The 23208-nt window shown below is 40.8% G+C and overlaps 1 long non-coding RNA gene across 1 annotated transcript; it reads left to right on the top strand.

Annotated features, from left to right (window-relative positions):
• Window positions 1-319: 319 nt before the first annotated feature.
• On the top strand, window positions 320-15971 carry LOC132538266 (uncharacterized). Its single transcript, XR_009549666.1, has 3 exons — window positions 320-457; window positions 12490-12589; window positions 15778-15971. It is a non-coding gene; the product is annotated as an uncharacterized LOC132538266 (long non-coding RNA).
• The last annotated feature ends 7237 nt before the right edge of the window (window positions 15972-23208 follow it).

Consider the following 23208-nt stretch of genomic DNA (forward strand, 5'->3'; position numbering starts at 1 on the left):
GGATGCTCTTAGAAAACCTGTTTTGACTTGCTGAGGGAATCTGGCGGAGGCAAAGTCTCCACCTGGCATTCAGAACCTGGGCTAAAGGTGGGGCTGCCAAGCAGACAAGATGACTCATGCATGGTCCCCGACTCAGCAGCCCTGCCCAGGGCGGGGCCTTCTCCCTGATTCTCTGTCTGCCTCTCACTCCCAGGCCCAGCTCTTCCAGGGTCCTGGGAAACAGTGGATGAAATAATATAGCTATGACTCAACCCATGCAATTACTCAAGTGACAGCAGGGGCAGCACCAGATGGATTCCTGATTCAAGAACTCAGGTTGCCAGTCTCAAGTCATCATAGTATCAGAACAATTCCAGTTCAAAGGCTTCCTGAGCAAAGCTGCTTGCTCCAGAAGAAGACTGGCCAAATATGGACCCAGTCCAGCTTGAATTGGGATGCCAATGGATTTAGGCAACATGTGAGTGTTGTTAATGAGGTTTGGGGTGTGTCCTGACAATTTAAACTCCCCCAGTTTCAGAATCATGGAACTGTAGGGTTTTAGGAATGAAGGGATGTTTATCTCCATAAATCAAAACTTTCAGGGTTAGAAATGTATGTAGTATTGATAGTCTCCAGAGCTATGCTGGAACTAGCCAGTACTATCTTAGCGGACTCAGTTGTAATTGTTTTTAGAAAATTGTGTGTAAGTCAGCTGACTTCAAGTCTGTAGCTTGAACTAAGGTTGTAGGGAGGCTGTTTATAGCACAGAAATTGACAAACACTATAAATCAAGGTTTCTCCCCTCACTGAGTTGGTTGTTAAAACATTTAATAGCCTATATAATAGGCTTCATCCAAACCTTTTATTTATAGATGAGAAAACTGAATCCCAGAGAGGGTCTTATGCAGGGTCACAGTGTTAATTAGTGTCAGAATGTAGAATCCAAATCTTCTTCACTCTGCAAGTACATGGCTATGGAGAGCATAACCCTGTCACCCAGGGCCCAGCAACCTGCCCAAATGAAAGTGTTATGGAAAAACCACAGAGACTGAGAGATAAATGGGAATCTTGGAAACAGACTCACAGAGAGAAGAGATTACCCACTCTTAGACCCACACTGGGTCTCACATCAGGAAGCTGAGTGAGGCACACTTTTTTGTCCAACATGTGTCACATATGCAGGACACAACACGATGAGGCCATACTTGGATCTCCAATATCCTCAACAGGAGGCATCTTTTCTCTTAAAGAAAAAAAAATGGTTGTTAAGTTGGGTAGGTTGGGGGCAAAAAACTTGAGTACAAATAAGAAATGAAGAGTCATAAACTGGTTCTAACACCTGTGACTGTTCTTAGCCTGCCTGTTGTCTCTGTGGTAATTAGGCTCAAATAAGGGCACCTAATCTTGGATGCCTGCCCTTGTTGTGGTCTCCTCTCCTTGGATAACTGAATTTCAAGCTCTGTCGTGGGATGTTTATAGGGAAGGGAAGTGGAGAAAGCAGGGTGTCCCCCAAGGTGAAGAAGCAGTTCAGAAAAGACAGATGGATATGATGGGCATGGATGAAGGCATACTGGGTGGGGGAAGGAATTTAGGGGAGGCAGCACCCTACTTTCTGAACAGGAGAAAGTAAGGCTAGTGTGTCTGTCATCCAAGTTCACTCTGACTAAGTCTACTTCACCATTAATGCCACTGCCAAGACCCTTCCACTCTTGCAGAGGTCCCTCCCCATTCCACGCCTGAATATGATGGGGTGGGTTCCTACAGCTGAATCTGATCCACCTTCTTGGACATGGCCCGCTATTCCTGACTGTCACCATAGGGTCCCACTGGCCATCTCTGTCAATCCCAAACTTCACTGGGCCCTGAGTGTAGTCCAGTCCTCAACCAAAGAGTGAAAGAGTTCCTCTTCTTACCAGCCAGCACAAGGCCCTGGGGACAATGCACTTTCTAGACTCCAAATATAAGGGTCAAGGGAGGAGCTCTGTTGAGAACGTTGTCAAGTAGAGGGGGGGAGCGGAGGCATTGAGGTCCTGGTACATGCTGTGCTGGAAGTGAGAGTGTTTGCAGACAATGTCACAGTGAGATGAGAAATTGTACCCATGTGTCAACAATTGTACTGTAAACCATTCACCTCCTAATTAAAAAATACAAACAAAAATAAAGTTTTCAAGTGGAAATAGTCACACTCCTGGGGATAGGGGCAGGGGAGGAGATAAGGATGGTACCCAAGATGCCTCACCCCAGGATGAAACCTCCACACCCTGGAAAGAGCCCTATATTGAGTACCAGGACTATAGTGAAAACCTGGAATCACTGTGCTCTCCCTCTGGTTTTTCTTGCAAACATCATTTTTAAACACTTCAGCATCCCACACTATTAGTAAGAGCATAAATCCTCTGGCCAGATGTTAAAGAGTAGTGGCATGCTAAATTGTTCAGGGTCTGGGTTTTGAAGTGTTCATGCTACCTCGTCATTGAGGTCCCTCCTTTAGACTCAGAACTCCTAATTGTTCTACTGTCTCTAATCCCTACACCCCCCCCCCCATCTTCCATGCTATCTTCCCATCAATAACATTGTCACAGTGAATGCTCTCTGGCTTTTCTTTATCTCTCTCTCTAATATTTACTTATTTTTGGATAAAGACCTAGAGAAATAAAGAGAAGAGAGGGAGATAAAGGAGAGAGACAGAGAGACACCTGCAGTCCTACTTCACTTCTTATGAAGCTTTCCCCTTTCAAATGGGGACCGGGGGATTGAACCTGGATCCTTGTGCACTGTAATGTGAACACTTAACCAGGTGTGCCACCACCTGATGGCATCGTTCTCTCTTCATTTTATTCAGTTGACTACCTCTCTGTGAGGGAGATCCCAAGTCTTTATCGCCAATCTTACATCAGTGATTCTTCAGAAATTTCTCCAGAAATATCCCATCTTCTGGGCCTCATTGCTGGACTGATGATTATTGTCATAAATATAGGGACACTTCCCAAATCAATTCGTTTTCTTTCAGCCTAAACTGAAAAGGTTCACTATGATCTTGGATGTCCTCCACATCCTGGAGACTCGATGTTTGTAACTCTGCATCCACTGCTATCCTCTTTTCAATGCCTGGTTCCCCATTCAATCCAGGCTCACAGAATTTCTTCCCTGCCCTGATGCAAAACAAAACCTTTCTCTGTGGTTTCCCCATTTCCAGTCCCTATCACTGGAAACCTCGCTTGGCCTGACAATCTCCTTTTGAAACTCAGCTGGATTTCTGCTCTTCTGCCTCAAATGCATTTACTATTGACAGCTTCAGCCTCTGCTGGACTCCAAACCTCCCTCATCTTTCTTTCCAAGAGATCTGGGGAATGGGCTCTTCATGGTCTGCCATGTTCCTACACTTGGTTTCAGCTGCTTTATAAGCACCTGGCTGTCTTCCCTGTAGGCCAGAGGTCCTAGTCTTGTTGGTGGATTCAAAATGTATAATGTGCATAAATGTATAGTAGCCACAATAAGTCTGTATTGAATAATGAATGACAGTGTGAACCCTACTCCTGCCCATCATATAAATCCATAGGACCAGATTGAAATCTACCTGCATTTCTTCTAATGTTTTATTTGCTGGGCTCTGTCAACACTTGCTTGTTAAGGATTCACCAGAAGGACACTGACAAAAGCAGAGTGCTAGGTGAGATGGGGGTTGAGAATTGACACACAGGCATTTCTGATTGTGGGAAGGAGGGTGGGCCTCTTCATAAGTGCATTGGAGTCACTAGAGGGATGAGGCAAATGAACACATTCACTCTGATGCTTTTTAAGTATCCACACCCATATGTCGTATGATTTCCTTTGAACTGTATATACACCTGGATCTTCATCCAAGGAATGCTGGTTCTGCTTTCTCATCCATAGAGTAAGGTTAGGTTCATTGCCTCTAGTTTTACATTTAGGTCTGTGCATTTTAATTCATTGTTTTTTCTTCCTTTTCTTTTCCTTATTTTGTGTAGAACTTTTTTTTTTTAAGATTTATTTATTTTCCCTTTTGTTGCCCTTGTTTTTTTTTTATTGTAGTTATTATTGATGCCATCATTGTTAGATAGGACAGAGAGAAATGGAGAGAGGAGGGGAAGATAGAGATGGGGAGAGAAAGATAGACACCTGCAGACCTGCTTCACTGCCTGTGAAGTGACCCCCCTGCAGGTGGGGAGCCAGGGGCTCGAACCAGGATCCTTAAGCCAGTCCTTGTGCTTTGCACCACCTGCACTTAACCTGCTGCACTACCGCCAACTCCTTTGTGTAGAACTTTTTTTTTTTTGAAAGGCATAGAGGAAGAGGGCAGAGAAAGAGAAGGCAAAATAAATCACACAGCACCAAAGAGTTCTTCAATATGATGAGGTCTGGACTGGAACTTGGGTCATATACATGTGGTAAACAGTACACTATCCATGTGAGCTATTTAACTGACAAGTGAGGGGAATATATATATTCAATGAAAGTGACTGTTCTATAAATTAAAGTGGCATGAGGGAGTTATGATCTCTCCATTTCTGTACATTTAGTAAAGTGGGAGAGACCTTGTATGGCTCTGTATTTGCCATGGAAACAACCTTGGAAAGGTCATTTAATCCTAAGTTTTTGTCTTCCTAACCTAGGTTCTTTCCAGAGAAATTTTGTGTTCTTTTTTATGTTTATTTATTTTCCCTTTTGTTGCTCTTGTTGCTTTCTATTGTTGTTGTAGTTATTATTGTTGTTGTTACTGATGTCATTGTTGTTAGATAGGACAGAGAGAAATGGAGAGAAGAGGGGAAGACAAAGAGGGGGAGAGAAAAAAGACACCTCTAGACCTGCTTCACTGCTTATTAAGCATCCCCCTGCAAATGGGGAGAAAGGGTTTGAACCTGGGTCCTAGTGAATTGTAACATGTGTGCTTAATCAGGTGTGCCACTCCCAGCCCCAATAAAGTCCTAATGATGCTGTGGAAACTACATTTTCCTATGTAAAAAATGAAGTTAGGCCCCTGTCATACATATACCATGTGAAAAAAATTAAATCAAATGGGCCCATGACATATATATGTATATATTACATATATACACATTCATACATTGTGTGTTACATATTACATATGTATATATAACATACATATAATATATATAACATATTAAACTTTATAGAAGAAAGCACAAAAGTAATCTTCAAGAACTTGGCGTTGACAATGGTTTTTTAGATAGCACATCAAAACCGTGAGCAATAAAATACTGCTAAGTCAGTCTTTGAAATTAAGACTTGTGAGATGGGGAGACAGTATAATAGTTATGCTTGAGGTATGAAAGGTCCTAAGACTAACACCTAGTACCACCATAAGCCAGAGCTGAGCAGTGCTCTGGTAAAAACAAACAAAAATAAACTGAAACTTGTGTACAAGAAGAATGTTATCAAGAAAGTGAAGACAATCTATAGAATAAAAAATATTTGGGGCCAGTGAACTAGCTCACTTGGATAATGAGCTGCTTTGCCATGTGCACAGCTCAGGTTCAAGCCTTTTCTCCACGACGTTGTAGGAAGAAGCTTCATGTTGTAATCTATGCCACTCTCTCTGCCTCTATCTTAAAAAAAAAAAAAAAAAAGGAGACAAGAAGAAGAAAAAAGAAAATAAGAAAGCACTTGGAAATTTGACTGAGGAGGTGGTTTAGTGAATAAAGCACTAGATTAACTAGATTAAGTACCCCTACCTTAGCCAAAGATCCCTCCCTGTGCACCCAGAAAAGAGACCCTTTTCTTAAAAGGGTCCAAGTCTGCTCTTTCAAGATTCCCTAGTCACGTCTATACCTCACATGCCCACAGAGTATTTTTTGTGTCCCAGTCCTAGAGTAGGCTGTAAATCTTGGGACAGGCAATTATAAGTAGGTTGCCAGCAAGTTGGCATACTGCATGTGAGCAGTGGAGACTCAGGGAATGTCATGCTGACCCCAGAGCCAGGGCTGACACCGTGGTTGGAGTCTGCACAGCACAGCCTGGAAGAATGAGGAGGAGGATTTTTCCCAGACGAGAGAGAAATCCAACAGAGGGAGGGCTTTCCTCATTGGTGCAACAGTTTCCAGTTTGCTAAAACTACTATTAAATTTGAATTGTCTTTTGAGGAAAAAGAAAGAAATTGGAGGTGGGGGGTGAGGAGACAGCACAATGATTATACAAAAGACTTTCCTACCTGAGGTTTTAGGTTTGATCCCCAGTACCACCATAAGTCAGAGCTGATCTGTTCTCTCTCTTTCTCTCTCTGTCTCTTGCTATATATCACCCTCTATCTCTCTCTGTCCTTCTCCCTTTTCTCTCATTAAAATTAAGTATTAAAAATATTTGGGGATCACATTCCTGGTAAAATATGCTTTTTGTTAGATGCCAGAAGATGTCTAAGTATAGGGAAATCCCAGTAGGGAAGCAAACACCAGCCAAGCAAGATTGACCCTCAGTTAGGAGACTGTACCATAGACTCTGGGCCACCCTCAGATGCCAACATGATGAATTCTATTTTTTAAATATTTATTTATTCCCTTTTGTTGCCCTTGTTGTTTTATTGTTGTAGTTATTATTGTTGTTGTCATTGTTGGACAGGACAGAGAGAAATGAAGAGAGGAGGGGAAAACAGAGAGGAGGAGAGAAAGATAGACACCTGCAGACCTGCTTCACTGCCTGTGAAGCGACTCCCCTGCAGGTGGGGAGCCGGGGTTTGAACCGGGATCCTTATGCCGATCCTTGTGCTTTGCGCCACCTGCGCTTAACCCGCTGCACTACAGTCCGACTCCCTGATGAATTCTATTTTTTTATGGTTTCCTGATTATTTAGTGATGAATCTGAAAGACATGTTGAATAGATTGAGAGTGTTTTAGAGGCATTTAGCTGCACTCCATACTGAGGTCTCCATCAAAAAAGGAATCAATATAATAGGCAAGCATAATATTACAGAGATGTGTCTTTCCAACTTTTGCACTGTGGACATACATACAGGTAGTTAATAATAATAATAAAAAAATACTGGGGAAGGGGCTTTCAGGTGCATGATAGTGAAGGAGGACCTAGCTGGAGGTGAATGTTTTGTAGAAAACTAAGAATTTTTTAAATTAGTGATTTAATATTGATTTACAAATTTACAAGGTAATGGGGTATAATTCCACACCATTCCCTTCACCAGAGTTCTGGATCCCCAATCCTTCCATTGTAAGTTATAGCAGTTCTTCCAAGAGACATGAGTCAACTATTGTTTCTATAACAATATGTCTATATTTTTATATATTTGACCCTTTTGGGGGGGTGTCCCATCTTCTCTTCCTTTACAAGTCATATGTAAAACTATATGTTCCTCCCTTTTTCCTAGTCTCTCTCAGGTACCTGATGCAGCTGGAGTTTAGATCCCTCTGGTCAGCTTTCCCCTGGCACTTCTCCCCCACTGGAAGTATGGATCAACATTGGTTTTGGTTGCAGAAGGTGGGAGTTCTGGTTTCTGTAATTGCTTCATTGCAGGACATAGGTGTTGGCAGGCTGATCCATACCCCCAGCCTATTTCTATCTTTCCCTAATGGGTCAGGGTTCTGAGTGGGTTCCAAGACACTTTGGTGAGGTTATCTGCCTAGGGAAGTCAGGATGGAATCACAATAGTGCCTGCAACTTGGTGGCTGAAGGATGGCAAGATACAAAGTCGGACAAAATGATTAATGAACAAGAAACTAAAAGTAAGAGTAGAGAAGATGAGAATAAGGATCTTAGCATGGAAAGAAGCTAGGAAATCCATTCTGGGCATGTTCTTAGGGGCCCACGACTATCATACCTTTTTCCTTAAGTTTGATAGCTAACATGGAGCTGGTGAAAAATATTGTCTGAGAAGATGGTGTCAGAATAGAGAAAAGGACTAGAAAGTTGGATTAGGGTAAAGGGTAGCTCCCATTCTTGAAAAAAAAAAAAATCTGAGTAAAATTGACTGTTTACCCTCATCTACCTGACCCAGGGCCCATATATATGTTTTTATTTAGTACAAGAGCCTGTGTAACTTGTAAATCCCTATTGATCTGAGTTCACAGTTCATTGTCATAGCTGGGAACACTGCAGGCTGCACTCATTTCAGGACCAGTCTTCCCCGAGTGGCAGGGCAGGATACCTCAGCCTCCCTTCGGAAATAGAGCAGTTGCTACCATTGCTGATTTATGGTGAAGGCAAGGTCCTGAGAAGTCCTGCAAGAGGGCTTATGATGATGTTTCTGATGGAAGTGACCAGTGATGGTGGACAGAGGGATCCATTAGAGGTCTATGCCCATCATATTTGTGCGGTGACTCGAGGATTCCCTGACTAAGGCCCCAGATGAGGGGTAGAAACCGAACTATTTTACACATTTATCAACAATTGTATCTATTGTAAACCATTAATCCCCCTCCCTAACAACAACAAGAAATGTACACCGAGGTTTGTTGGGTAATATATGCAATTTGTTGTCATAGAAGATAATAAATCTCCAAAAGTAAAGGTGAAAATCTAGAGTGTTTCAGCTTACTTCCACAGGAGATGGTGACTTTAAAAAAATTGTATCGATTTGATGTGAGACACTAGAACTTGTTTCACTCTACTGTATGGAGTACTGGGGCTCTCACTCAGGGTCTCATGCATGCAAACAATGCTCAACTACTTCCCTGGTGGCCATGATAATCCTTAAAAACAAACAAACAAAACCAGGGAATCTAATGAGGCTGATATCCTAAAATAGTCCATTAACACTGTCACTCTTAGTTCTGTCAGGGAAATGAACCTCTCTCCTCAAGGGGAAAGACAAACAACAGATGGTCACATTCAGCAAACTTTTCAAGGCTGCTCCATGACCCCCGTGACCCCAGGCTCCAGACAGGAGGAATATGACAATCATTTGAAGATGTGCTTAGGGAAAGAACCAGGGTCTTGTTTTGAATGAATAGACACCTGCACCCACTGTTTACCTTTTCCCTTCCAGCCCCCATGTCCAACCATAAAAGCTCAATATACCCTAACCTCAGGACTGCATTGTGTCTTATCTCTGACCCTCTTCTCCCTATGAAGAGTATAAACTCTCTGCCTGCCAATTATCCTCGTCTTTCTTTCTTGTGTTGCCATAACTATCAATATCAATGAATGCCCTATGGGAATCAATTACTTTGTTATTTAGCTGTATATATATATATATTAAAATATTTATATATTAAAATACATATTTACTTATATATTAACACACACACATATATATTTACTTTGTTAATGAGAGTTTATAGATAACCTGTTTAGCATGTGAGGTATTGGTATCCACCCTGAGAAGCACATATGCAAGTCCTATGCTTTACCCACTAGTTCACCTCTCCAGTCACTTCTTGTCTGTATTACAAACTGGGTTCCAATAGATTCGTCATAGACCTCTCAGTCTCTGAACCTTGGAGCTGAAGCTTCCCCAGACTTTCACATTCTAGGCCCTCTTTCCTAAAGAGAAAGCCAAGTGCCATTCTTCCCATCTCCTGGTGGTGCTCACAGCACTGAGATAATGATCACTTTCTATGCTCAAGTTTTACAATTCTGATAACACTTAATTTTGCCATACAGATGCTAAAGTTCCATATTATGTATAGCAAAGTAATGAAAGTTGGCAGAGACCTGTAGATATACTTGATTAAAAAATGTTTCAACTTGGGCAGGGAAGATACCATAGTGGTTATGCCAAGAGACTCTCAGGCCTGAGGCTTCAAAGTCTCAGGTTCAATTTTCCCCATCCTACCATAAGCCAGAGTTGGGCAGTGCTCTGGTAAAAAACAAACAAACAAACAAACAAACAAAAACAGAACATGATGGTAAAGGACCTAGGGGGCCTGTATTGTTATGTGGAAAACTGGGAAATGGTATGCATGTACAAACTATTGTATTTATTGTCAGCTGTAAAGCATTAATCCCCCAATAAAGAAATAAAAAGGGGGTGGGCGGTAGCACAGGGGGTTAAGTGCGCAAGGCACAAAGCGCAAGGACCAACATAAGGATCCCAGTTTGGGCCCTTGGATCCCCACCTGCAAGGGGATTGCTTCACAAGCAGTGAAGTAGGTCTGTAGGTATCTGTCTTTCTCTGCCCCTCTCTGTCTTCCCCTCCTCTCTCAATTTCTTTCTGTCCTATACACCAGCAATAACTACAAAAGCGCAACAACAAAAAAAGGGGAAAATGGCTCCCCGGAGCAGTCAATTTGTAGTGCAGGCACCAGGCCCCACTGATAACCTTGGAGGCAAAAAAAAAAAAAAAAAAGTTTTATTATCTAGTCTCATTTCTAAGTGGTTCAAGTTTTGTTCCTAACAGCATGAAGGCCCAAACCTGATTCCTGACATACCATGTGCCAGAGTAATGCCATCACTCACTCTCCCTCTTTCCTTTCTCTTCTGTTAATAAATAAATCTTAAAAAAAAAAAAGCCACTGATTGCATAACTCCTTCCGTCTACTTTTTAAGATAAAATATGTCATCTCCCCATTCTGCAGCAGTAAAAAATTTGTTATTTTCAGAGAACATTACACAAAGTCATCCTCTATGCAGGACTTTACCTTTAAAACTCTCCTCTTGGAGAATATAACTCTGGGGTGCTCCAGCATCTCCCAAATCTCTAAAGGGGTTTAAGATTAAGATAAGGTAATTCTGAAGTTCTTGTCACAGTGTAACTTCAAAATAAATCTGAGAAATACAAAGACTTCTAAATTCTTATTTGATGGAGGAGGACACATGAAGAAGTGACTGGGAGGAGAAAAATGACATTACTGTATCTTAATGTATTTTCAATGGGAATGTGTTTAAAGGAGAGCATCACCCTACTCATTTCTTTTTCTTTTTCCTTTTTTTGTTATTTCAGTTTATTAATTTATTGCGTAGAAACAGAAAAAAATTGAGAGGAAGGGGGGAAAAGAAATAGACACACCTGCAGTACTGCATTACTATTTGATAAGCTTTCCCCCTGCAGGTGGAACCAGGGCTTAACCCTGGACCCTTGATCATCGTAACAGGTGTGCTCAACCAGGTGTGCCAACACCTGACCCATATTTCTTTAAAAAATAATTTAATTATTTATTTGATAGAGATAGAAAAAAATTGATAAGGAAGGGGGAGATAGAGTCACCTGCAGCACTTCTCCACCACTTGTGAAGTGTCCTCCCTGCAGATGGTTATCAGGGATTTGAACCTGGGTCCTTATGCATGGTAATATGTGCACACTACCAGGTGTACTACCACTCAGCCCCTGTCCTATTCATTTCAAATGCCTCTGAATATATATAGATATATAGATAGATAGATAGATAGATAGATAGATATATGCATTTTCACATTATATCAGTTACTGATACTCATAGCTATATATAATTGAGTTGAAGAGTTTAACTGCCAACAAATTACTTGTGCTCAAATATTTAAACTTCCTAAATGAGCTAGGCTTCCCAAAGTGCACAGATTAAAAAGTGTGACTAATAAGTACTATTAGTTTAAAATGGAAAGTGAACTTTCAACATAGACAAGAACTTAGATGACAGCTAGTTTCTTTCCTTTGCTTTGGCTCAATTGTGTTGTGCTGATACCACCCTGAACTGGTCCTAAACACTCACTGCTAAGAGACAGATCTCGCTGGCAAGGAGATCCAATTAGCATCCCATCTTTAATTACACAGTATATTATATACCTCCCATAAGCAATTACTTATTTTATGGCATCATGCCAGCCAATAGATAAACAAAGGCTGAGAACATTTACTAGCTTTTCTGGGAGTGTCCCCCAAAGGGTGTAATTTTCATTCTAACCAATAAATAAGATGAAAATAACTATACAAATAGATTATTAACCTGTTAGGGTACAACAAGTTCAAAAATTCCCTTCATGAATTTGTCCCATTTATCATATCAGCACGTGTAAGAAAATGTCATAGTTAGAAATACAAATACAAGTAACATAAAGATTTTGTGTCCAAGAAGTTAACAATTCTATATGAGACTGACATAAAAGCAAATCTTTGAAATTATGTCTGATAAAGACAACAAACAAGAAGTGAGTAGGGATGAAGACTAGTGGTGGTCTTCAAATTAATGGGAATTTTGAATAATAGGTATTTTTATTAGTAATTAAATAATGATTAACAAGATTGTAAGATAACAGGGGTACAGTTCCACACAGTTCCTACCACCAGAGTTCCATGTTCCACTGGAAGCTTCCCTATTCTTTTATTAGTGATTTAATATTTACTTATAAAAATACATGTCAACAGTGTATAATTTCTACTGTTCCCACCACTAGAGTTCTGAATCCCCAATCCCTCTAGTATAAGGTATACCAGTTCTCTTAAGGTTACAGATGCAGGTTAACTATTATTTCTACAACTATCTGTCTACATTTGTATATAATTGTTCTCTCTCTCTTTTTTAAAGGTATCATCTTCTCTGCCTTTCCAAGCTACACATAACCTTATTACTACATTTAAATGCCCCTCTGTTTTTCCTCTTCTCTCTCCAGGTCCTGATGGAATTGGAGCTCAGAACCCTCTTATCCTCTTCCTCCTATCACTTCTCTCCCACTGGAAGTATGGATCAAATTTATTTTGGGGGTGTAGAAGGTAGGAGTTCTGGCTTCTTCTGTAATTGCTTCTCTGCTGGGCATGGGTGTTAACAGGTTGATCCATACCCCCAGCCTATTTATATCTTTCCCTAATGTGGTAAAGCTCTTGGGAAGTGAGGTTCCAGGACACATTGATGAGGTCATCTGCCCAGAGAAGTCAGGATGGAATCATGGTGAAGCTTCCCTATTCTTTAACCCTCTGGATGTATGGACCAAAATTCTTTATAGGATGCAGAAGGTATGGCTTCTGTAATTGCTTCTTCTCTGAATATGGACGTTGACAGGTCAATCCACACCCCCAAACTGTTTCTCTCTTTCCCTAGTGGGGCAGGGCTCTAGAGAAGTGAGACTTTGAGATACACTGGTGAGGTCATCTGCCCAGGGAAGTCATAATGGCATCATAGTAATTTGATGTCACTCAACTTTTCTTTGTCCTCTTCAGCACCCTTTTGCCCATTCATAGATGGATTATAATTTTTCATAGTGGTTTCTCTCTGTCCCTCCACCTGTCATAATGGCATCATAGTAACTTGATGTCACTCAACTTTTCTTTGTCCTCTTCAGCACCCTTTTGCCCATTCATAGATGGATTATAATTTTTCATAGTGGTTTCTCTCTGTCCCTCCACCTGTAGTTTCTCTTCTACTGGTCTGGAAACCCTGCTTCCACTTGGAATTGCCAGGGTTTGAAATGAGTTTTTTGAGGACAGTCACCTAGGTGCTGTCTTCATGCAGCCATCTTGACCATGGATAGGTATTTTCATGGTCTACAAGAGTCAGGGTAACATTCCAGAAAGAATGAGTAGCATGTGAAGAGATGTAAAAAGTAGTGGTTATGTTTGGACAGTTTCTTTTAGATCCATTTGGTGGATAAGAGGCAGATTTGTGGTTAAGTATGACTGAAAATGTCCTGAAGTAGCATAAGGCCTAGAATCTCTGTATTTTATCCTCCACGGGAAGTAACCAGGAATTCATTGCATAGACAATATGTCTTTATCTTAAGATACACAACAAAAATTGGGTTATGGGGTTGTAAAAGATGATTGAGGTAGAATGAACAGTTCTTAGAGCCACTGAACCAAGAACCTTAATACTCGATACTTTTCAGAGAAGCAGTAGTACCAAAGAAGAGTCTTCTGGCTGTCCCCCATTCCCAGCTTTAGAAAAGTCATCAGTTCATCACAAACAAGTCAGACAGAATGAGGTCAGTCAGAATCAGATGCTACCAGGATAGTTTCAGTGGGTGGAGTAACCCCAGGGCCCTGCCATTGGGGTGCTGGTGCTGGTCCAGGGAGAAGGTAAAGTAGCAGAGTGGGGCGTATATGGATATGACTTGGGGATCTGAAGTCTTTAGTATTGAGAACACTCCTGCAGAGAGAGAGGGTTCCTTTCTCAGAGGGGCATGCTGATGGTGCTCAGCCTCACCTGACTGCTTCCCTGGCCCTCACTGCCCTCAGTTTCTTCAGGCATCCTCATGTCCCTGCTATTCAGTGACAAAAGCTTCCTGGGTCTTATCACAGGTCAGCCTTTCCTTTCATCCCCCATCTCTGACCAAAAAAACATTCAAGATACCCTCTGTTCAAGACATGATAAAGTTCATCTGTGAAAAACAAACTGTACTTTTTTTTTTTTTTGTAATTTGTGCAGCAAAAATAAGGTTGGTAAATCATTGCAACATATGATAGAGGAAGGGAGACCATATTTATAAGGCCAGTGTGTGTTGAATTCCATGGCACTCTAAATCTAAATATGATCCTATTGACTCCTCTCTACATTCCTGTGAGGTAGATGTGTTTAGTCATTTTACAGATGTGCACATAATCCCCAAGTCCACATCACTGGGAACTTTAGCAGACCAATCTGAACAATATCAAGTGCACTACATAGACATACAGTATCTACACAATCTCCCATAGAAAAATAATAGGTTGGCTTTCTTGGTCCTTGTTCCTGACCAAGTTGAAAAAAGGTCTACCTAGTTTTTCTTGTCCTCCTGCCCCAACCAGTTAGCCTACCTTATGTTAGTCCTCAAAAAAATGGATTAATGGAGAAAAGGAAGTTCTGACACTGCATAACTCTCTCTAAAGGGAAATACAAACTTACAGGCTTTTGCTTATACTCCATTTCCCCCCCTAAGAAATTTAAATTAATTTTTGCAAAGATGCCTACAATAGCATGACTAGAGATCAGTAAGAATAAAATAATAGAATCATGGGAGACAAACAGATAATTCAAACAAAATAAGTAAGAGAAGAAGGAAAGAAAAATAACAATTGTGCCAGCTACACACAAACATGTCTGCTAATTAATTCTCAGTTTTTACTTTTTTAAAAATTTTTTTTAATTTTTAAATATTTATTTTATTTATTTATTCCCTTTTGTTGCCATTGTTGTTTTATTGTTGTAGTTATTATTGTTGTTGTCATTGTTGGATAGGACAGAGAGAAATGGATAGAGGAGGGGAAGACAGAGAGGGGAGAGAAAGATAGACACCTCCAGACCTGCTTCACCGCCTGTGAAGCGACTCCCCTGCAGGTGGGGAGCTGGGGTTCGAACCGGGATCCTTATGCCGATCACTGTGCTTTGCGCCACCTGCGCTTAACCTGCTGCGCTACAGCCCGACTCCCAGGTTTTTTTTTTTTGTCTACTCTTAGTCAAACTAAAAAGAAAAATGGTCCTGTAAGTAGTTCTAATCGAGTCCACATAATCTCTGTGAAAAATCTCAGCACAATGTTTTTTCAGAATTCAAATACCTGAATCTATGTGGAAATAAAACGAATCTAGGAGAGCCAATCAATTTTGAAAAGGTAGAATGAAGTTGGAGGACTTATACTATCTGATTTCAAAATTACTATGAAGTGAAAGTTTCTGAGATAAACTTATATTGGTTTTATCATAGACAAATAGATTAATGAAATTGTATGGAATGTCCAGAAACAAACCAAAACATTTGTAGTCAATTAATTTTCTATAAAGATATCAAGAGGGAAAATATAGTTGTTACCTCATACTGTACCCAAAATTCATTATAGACCTAAGTATGGGAGCTAAATTATTAGGGGTAGAAGTGCCAAAAATAGATGAAAATAATTTCCTGATTTATAGCGTTTTGGTTTACTTCACTCAGGCAAATTACTCAGTTACAGGTGGGCCAGCATCTGGACTTTTCTTTTTTTTTTTCTTACAGTTCTCTGTGAGCAGATATGTCAAGCTGAGTCCCTAAGAAGCAAACTATCATTGATGGATACCTGCATGAGAAAGAAATCAGTGGAATTTGTAAATTGACCTCAAGAGTTCTCGTGCATTCTGAATTCAGATTTTGTTCCACAGAATTTTTTTTCTTTCTGGATAATTTAAGAAACTACACCAATAACTTTTCAATTTTTTAAATAAATTTTCCTTTAAAAATATTTATTTATTCTCTTTTGTTGCCCTTGTAGTTATTATTGTTGTTGTTATTGATGTCATTGTTGTTGATGTCGTTGTTGTTGGATAGGGCAGAGAGAAATGGAGAGAACAGGGGAAGACAGAGACGGGGAGAGAAAGATAGACACCTGCAGACCTGCTTCACTGCCTGTGAAGCGACTTCCCTGCAGGTGGGGAGCTGGGGGCTCGAACCGGGATCCTTATGCCGGTCCTTGTGCTAACTTTTCAATTTAAACTGTGATCTTCCACCTTAATCTGTTTTGGAGACATGCAGGGGAGACTTTATCCACTCCTGGGCTTCTTTGAGATTTCACCAAAGGTCTGGGTGTGTGTCTTTTCCTGACATCATATAGCTGATGAGAGCCCAGCCTGCTTGAGTGAAATGCCTCCAAGGCAAGCAATCCCTCTATTAATCTTCAGGCTTTAGTACACCTGAGAAATTAATGGACACACCCCTTTCCCAAGGGAGGAGCTGAGGGTTTGGCCATGTCCTCTGGATTCCTTCCAGCTTCTGGGAAGGTTTTCTTTCTTGCAATTCAGGAATGGGTGTAGAAAGGCACAAGCAGGAACCCCCACCAGTAGAGGCATGTTCCCTCACCTGTCAGCACAAGCAACAGCTTGCAGAAGTCAGACTAACTTTTTTTGTTCAAAATAAAGAACAAAGCAAAGCAATTCCTTTCTTCCAATGAGAATTACATTAAAAAAAAAAAAGATATGTCTTCTAAGCACAATTTCCATCTGTCTTCCTACCAACAAATATTCTTTTAAGGTGAATTTCAGAGGCTGGGTGGTGGTGCACCCAAGTCTCCAGTCAGTCCCCACCAGCAGGAACCTGGTGGAGGAGTGTATGCTTCACAAGAGATAAAACAGTGCTGCAAGTGTCTCTTATCTACCTATCTACCTCTCGGTTTCTCTGTCTCCAATATCTAAATTGTATATTCCTATTAAGTTGTAGTCTCACTATGTAGTCAGTATGAGAGGGGAAAATAGATTGAATGTCTCAAGCTTTCTAATGCATAGACTTCATTTTTGAGTATATATTCCTTTAATCTAAGTACTTCAGGTTTCAAATTAGTAAACTGATTGAATTTCTACACTGGTCTTAAGTTATTAATGTACTTCTAATAATAACTTTTAAAAAAATGTTAAATCACCTACAATTTTAGACCAGAAGCAAGTGGTCTTCCCAGTATATAAGATACAGTTATTTGTAAATAGCACTAAGTGGCATAAATCATGGTAAGGTCTTGTATGGAACCTCTGGAGCTTTGCTCGTTTTCCTTCATGCTTCTTCTTTTTTAAAAAAATATTTATTTTATTTATTCCCTTTTGTTGCCCTTGTTGTTTTATTGTTGTAGTTATTATTGTTGTTGTCGTTGTTGGATAGGACAGAGAGAAATGGAGAGAGGACGGGAAGACAGAGAGGAGGAGAGAAAGATAGACATCTGCAGACCTGCTTCACCACCTGTGAAGCAACTCCCCTGCAGGTGGGGAGCCGGGGTTCGAACCGAGATCCTTATGCTGGTGCTTGTGCTTTGCGCCACCTGCGCTTAACCCACTGTGCTACAGCCCGACTCCCCTTCATGCTTCTTTTGATCCATACCATATGATACTGCATCTCCTGATCTCAACCAAATCAATGCAGCCAGTACCACCTCGACATGTTTCACTTTAGACTATGTCCAGAGACATCAGGCCTGGGACATCAACCCTCCAGCTCCAATACTCTGGTGAGACCTTTCCTAGATCACAGGAATCCTACGTTCCATCTCAAGTGGCACACTTCTTATCAAAGTTATAGACATAGATATAGATCTGGGTCCATGAGATAGGGTACCTGTGCACATACATCCATAAGTTAGGGGAACATATAACTTAAAGTAAAAATGTGCAAGAGTGTACAGTGACTCAATAAGTGCAGAAAGCAAGTACAAAAAAAAAAAAAAACTAAAAAGGACACCATAAAGTACTTAATCAAACATTTCCTATTTAGACCTAGATACCCTCTTTACCTACTTCCTATTTCACTTCCCTCAATCACACTAAGTTTAACCCTGTCAGATAAAGTAAGGACTACAAAAGCTGGACAGTGGTGGGAGACTAATAATGGCCCTTTTGGTCACTACCAGGCCACCCCATCATCCAGGACCCTAGGCAGGAAATTCTGGGATTCCCACATAGATGTGATAGTCCTAGATTTCTAACAGATCCCTCTCTATGCCATCACTGGTCATCTCCAACAGGAACAACATCATAAACCCTGTTACAGGCTTCTACAGGACCTTGCTTTCAATGTAGAATAACAGTGATACAATGCAATGATTGCCACCTCAACATGCTTCACCTCAGACTGTGTCCAGAGACTTCACGTGTGGAATGACAACCCTTCAGTTTCATTACTCGGGTGAGACCTTTCCTTTTATAGTACACTCTAATTTCATCTCAGGTGGTTCATTTTCTAACAAAGTCCTAAAACCTAGATATACACCAGTTTCTGTGAGAGAGAGCTTATGTTCACACGTATCCATAAACTACTGCAAAATATATACCTGAAAGCAGAAGTACACTAGAGTTTGCAGTGAGTACCTCCCTAACACTTCCTCTCCACTATTCCAAGCTTTGGGTCCATGATTGCTCAACAATTTGTTTGGCTTCGTATGTTAACTCTCTTTTCAATCACCAGGTTCCAGATGCCACCAGGATGCTGGCCAGGCTTCCCTGGATTGAAGACCCCACCAATGTGTCCTGGAGCTCAGCTTCCCCAGAGACACACCCTACTAGGAAAGGGAGAGCCAGACTGGGAGTATGGACCGACCAGTCAACGCACATGCTCAGCGGGGAAGCAATTACAGAAGCCAGACCTTCTACCTTCTGCAACCCTCAATGACCCTGGGTCCATGCTCCCAGAGGGATAGAGAATGGGAAAGCTATCAGGGGAGGGGGTGGGTTATGGAGATTGGGTGGTGGGAATTGTGTGGAGTTGTACCCCTCCTACCCTATGGTTTTGTTAATTAATCCTTTCTTAAATAAAAAAAAAAATTAAAAAAAAACAGTGATAAAAATTGCCCCACTCTTGGAAGGGAGGCTGGGTCAATATAGTCTGCCACTCGAGGAAGACTGGTCCTGAAATGAGTGTAGCCTAGTATGTTCCCAGGTGTGACAGTGGACTGCAAGCTCAGACCTACAGGGATGCAGAGGTTACACAGGCTCCTGGTAAATATGAATAAACATGGGCCCTGGGTCATATCGATGAGGTTTACAGTTAACAGTATTTATATACTTTCCTCATACTCAGGAGCTTCTCTCTGCCCTGATCCAGCTTTCTGGTCCTATTCCCAACTAACACAATACTCCCAGCAATACTTTTAGCCCACCTGGAAGTTAGCTGTCCAGCCAAGGTAAAAATTAATAAAGTCATAGGCCCGTCAGAATATAGCTAAAATAGACTTCCTAGCTTTTTCTAACAGGAAGACCTCAAATCTCACCTACTGTACTCTTTCCTTTGGGTTCCTGGTTATTAAACAATTTGTTCTGCTTTGTATCTTTTCTGCCACCAATTTGCAGATGCTACCATGATGCCAACCTGACTTCCTTAGGCAAGTGACCTTTGAATGAAATAATGATTTTTCAGAGTAAATTTTCTTTTGCATTTTTATTAAAACTTTTTTTTCTTCTGCCAGGACTTCACTGGGGCTTCATGCCTGCACAGTGTCACTACTTCCAAGAGACTCTTTTTGTTTGTTTGTTAAAGACAGAGAGTAGAAGGCAGAGAGGGAAAGAAGAGGAGAGAGGAGAGACACCACAACATTACTTCACTGCTTGACCAGGGACCTGAACATGGTGAACTGTACACACTACCAAGTGAGCTTCCTCCTGATGCCCAACTTGAAAATTTCAGTACAAAAAGCTGTGAAGAAGTGAAACAAATCATCTATCATTCCTCCATCAAGGGCAAGGTCTGTTAACATTTCTAGTGTGCTTCCCTGTCATAATTCTATGTATAATCTCCCCACCCCATCAAACCCAGATGAAAAATCAAATAAGTCAGAAGTAATGCTTCCATTCTTAAGCCATGTCCACTTAGGATAAGACCACTTTCTTTTGGTTCTGACCTTGTACCACAAAGAGTTTTCATTCCCTTCCTTTTTTTAAATATTTATTTATTTTCCCTTTTGTTGCTCTTGTTGTTTTTCATTGTTGTTGTAATTACTGTTGTTGTTACTGATGTTGTTGTTAGATAGGACAGAGAGAAATACAGGAGGAGAAGACAGAGGTGGAGAGAAAGACAGGTACCTGAGACTTGCTTTACAACCTGTGAAGGGGCTCTCCCGCAGGTGGGGAGCCAGCTGGGGAGCCAGGGCTCGAAACCTGGCTGGTCCTTGCTCTTTCCATAGTGCGCATAACCCTCTGCGCTATAGGCCGACTCCCTTCATTCGCTTCTTGTGGTCTGCTTCCACCTGAGTTCTCTGAATTCCTCAATGGGGACTTTCTGGTTTTGACATTTCTCTTAAGTGCTGTTTGATCCCTTGATTCTTGTGACACAAACTGAAAGGGAAAACTTTGTTCAATCCTGCACCCAATATAGGAAATGTCAATTACAATTTTTATTAAAATCTACATTTTATTTATTTATTTATTGGGGGTTAATGGTTTCCAGTTGACAGTAAAATACAACGGTTTGTACATGCATAACATTTCCCAATTTTCCACATAACAATTCAACCCTCACTAGGTCTCCTCTGCCATTATGTTCCAGGACCTGAACCCCTCTCCCACCTCCACCCACACAGTCTTTTACTTTGGTGCAATACACCAACTCCAGTCCAAGTTCTGCTTAGTGTTTCCCCTTCTGATCTTGTTTTTCAACTTCTGCCTGTGAGTGAGATCATCCCATAGTCATCCTAAAATCTACATTTTGGACACTTACTACTATTCATTTTTATTAGAGAGAATGTGTATAAGAGAGAGCCCAGAGTCCAAGGGGCCTGGCCATAGTGTACCTAGTAGAATACACATGTTAGAATGAACAAGGACCTGAGTTTGAGATCCCGGTCCCCATCTAGAGGGAGAGAAGCTTTACAAGCAGTGAAGCCCTGTCTTTCTTCCTCTCTAGCTCCCCCTTCCCTGTCAGTTTCTCTCTGTCTCTATCAAAAAATAAGTAAGTAAGTAAATAATCTTTAAAAAATAGTGAAAAAAACCTAAAAAAAATAAAATTAAATTAAAAAGTGAGAAATACCAGAGTCCTCTTAGTTCTGACATAAGGCAGTATGAGAATTGAAGCTGGGGCCTCAGGAATGCAAGATTTATGCCCTAAGATTGCATTGTCTCTCTGGTTTGAGAATCTACGTTTATTTTTATTTTTTATTAAATATGTTTTATTTATATATTTATTTTTCTTATTGGCTAGAGACCAAGAGAAATCGAGAGGAGAGAGGGAGATAGAGAAAGAGACAGAAAGACACCTGCAGCCCTGCTTCACCATTTGTGAGACTTTACCCTTGCAGGTAGGGATCTGGGGCTTCAACCTTGGTTCTTACACAATGTAATATGTGGTGCTCTTAACCAGGTGTGCTACCGCCTGGTCCCTAAATATTTCTGCTTTTAAAAAATCAGACATGGGGTCAAGCGGTGGTGCACTGGGTTAAGTGCACATGGTGCGAAGCCTAAGGACTCACACAAGGATCCTGGTTCCAGCTCCATGAGACCCACCTGCAGGGGGTCACTTCACAGGCACCAGCAGGTTTGTAAGTGTCTTTCTTTTTCTCCTCCTCTCTATCTTCACCTCCTCTCTCTATTTCTGTCTGCCCTATCCTATCCTATAAAAAATGGCTTCCAGGAGCAGTGGATTCTCAGTGCAGGTACCGAGCCCCTGCAATAACCCTGGAAACAAAAAAACAACAACAAAAATTAAAAAAAAAAAACAGCCACCAAGTTGCAGATGCTACTACAATTTCATTCTGAACTCCCTGGGAAAATGACCTCACCAAGGTGTCCTCGAACCTCACCTCTCCAGAGCCCTACTCTACCAGGGAAACATAGAAACAGACTGGGGGGGGGTATGGATTGGCCGGCCAATGTCCATGAACAGCAGAGAAGCAATATATATATATTTCTATTATATATACATATATTTCTAATATATATACATATATTTCTAATATATATACATATATTTCATATATATAATCTAGAAGCCAGACCTTTCCCCTTCTGAACCCCATAAAGAATTTTGGTCCAAATTCCCAGAGGGATTTAGGGAAGATGACCCAGGGGTCATAACTCCCAGGGGGGTTAGGGGAAGATGACCAGAGGGCTCTGAACTTCAATTCCATCAGGACTTGGAGAAAGAAAAAAAAAATTGGACACACAGAAGTAGTAGATGTGACTTAGAAAATAAGACAGGATCATAGAATAAATGGGCAAATTTATGTAAATATAGATAGATAGTTACAGAAATAATAACCTATATCTGTATTCTTGGGAGAACTCCTATAATTTCCAATGGAGAGAACAGGCACACAGAACTCTGGTGGTGGGAAAGTTGTGGAATTATACCCCTGTTATCTTATAATTCTATAAGTCAATATTAAATCATTAATATTTTTTAAATCAGACACCTTTACCCATAAGAATGACAGATTCAGAAAAACACAAACAGAAAATAGTATATAGGTCGGGTACACCTAGTTAAGCACACACATTACAATGTGCAAGGATGCATGGGGAAAGCTTTAAGACTGGTGAAGAAATGCTGCTGTCTCTCCCTCTCTACCTCCCCTCCCCTCTCAATTTCTCTGTCTCTATCCAGTAATAAATAAATAAATAGTTTAAAGAAAAAATAATATACAGGTGAAAACACAGCAAGTACAATCAGATAGCAATTTCTCAAAAGTTAACCCTAGAGTCACCAGATGAGACAGCAATCCCAGTGGCACAGAGCCAAAAGGCTTGAAAGCAGAGACTCAGAAAGATGTTTGCACATGAATGTTCAGAACTGCATTATTCACAGAGGTCAATAGGTGGGGACAGTCCCAGTACACAACAGCAGACCATAGAAAAGCAAAGGCGTTAAGTACGCACAGTGGATACATATTATTCAACTTTTATTTTTGTCATCACTGAGCTTCACTGCTCCCAGCAGACTTTTTTCCCCTTCAGATAAAGAGAGGAAAAACACCACAGCAATAAAGAT

Source organism: Erinaceus europaeus, chromosome 4 (genome assembly GCF_950295315.1).
Source record: "Erinaceus europaeus chromosome 4, mEriEur2.1, whole genome shotgun sequence".
Classification (NCBI taxonomy): domain Eukaryota; kingdom Metazoa; phylum Chordata; class Mammalia; order Eulipotyphla; family Erinaceidae; genus Erinaceus; species Erinaceus europaeus.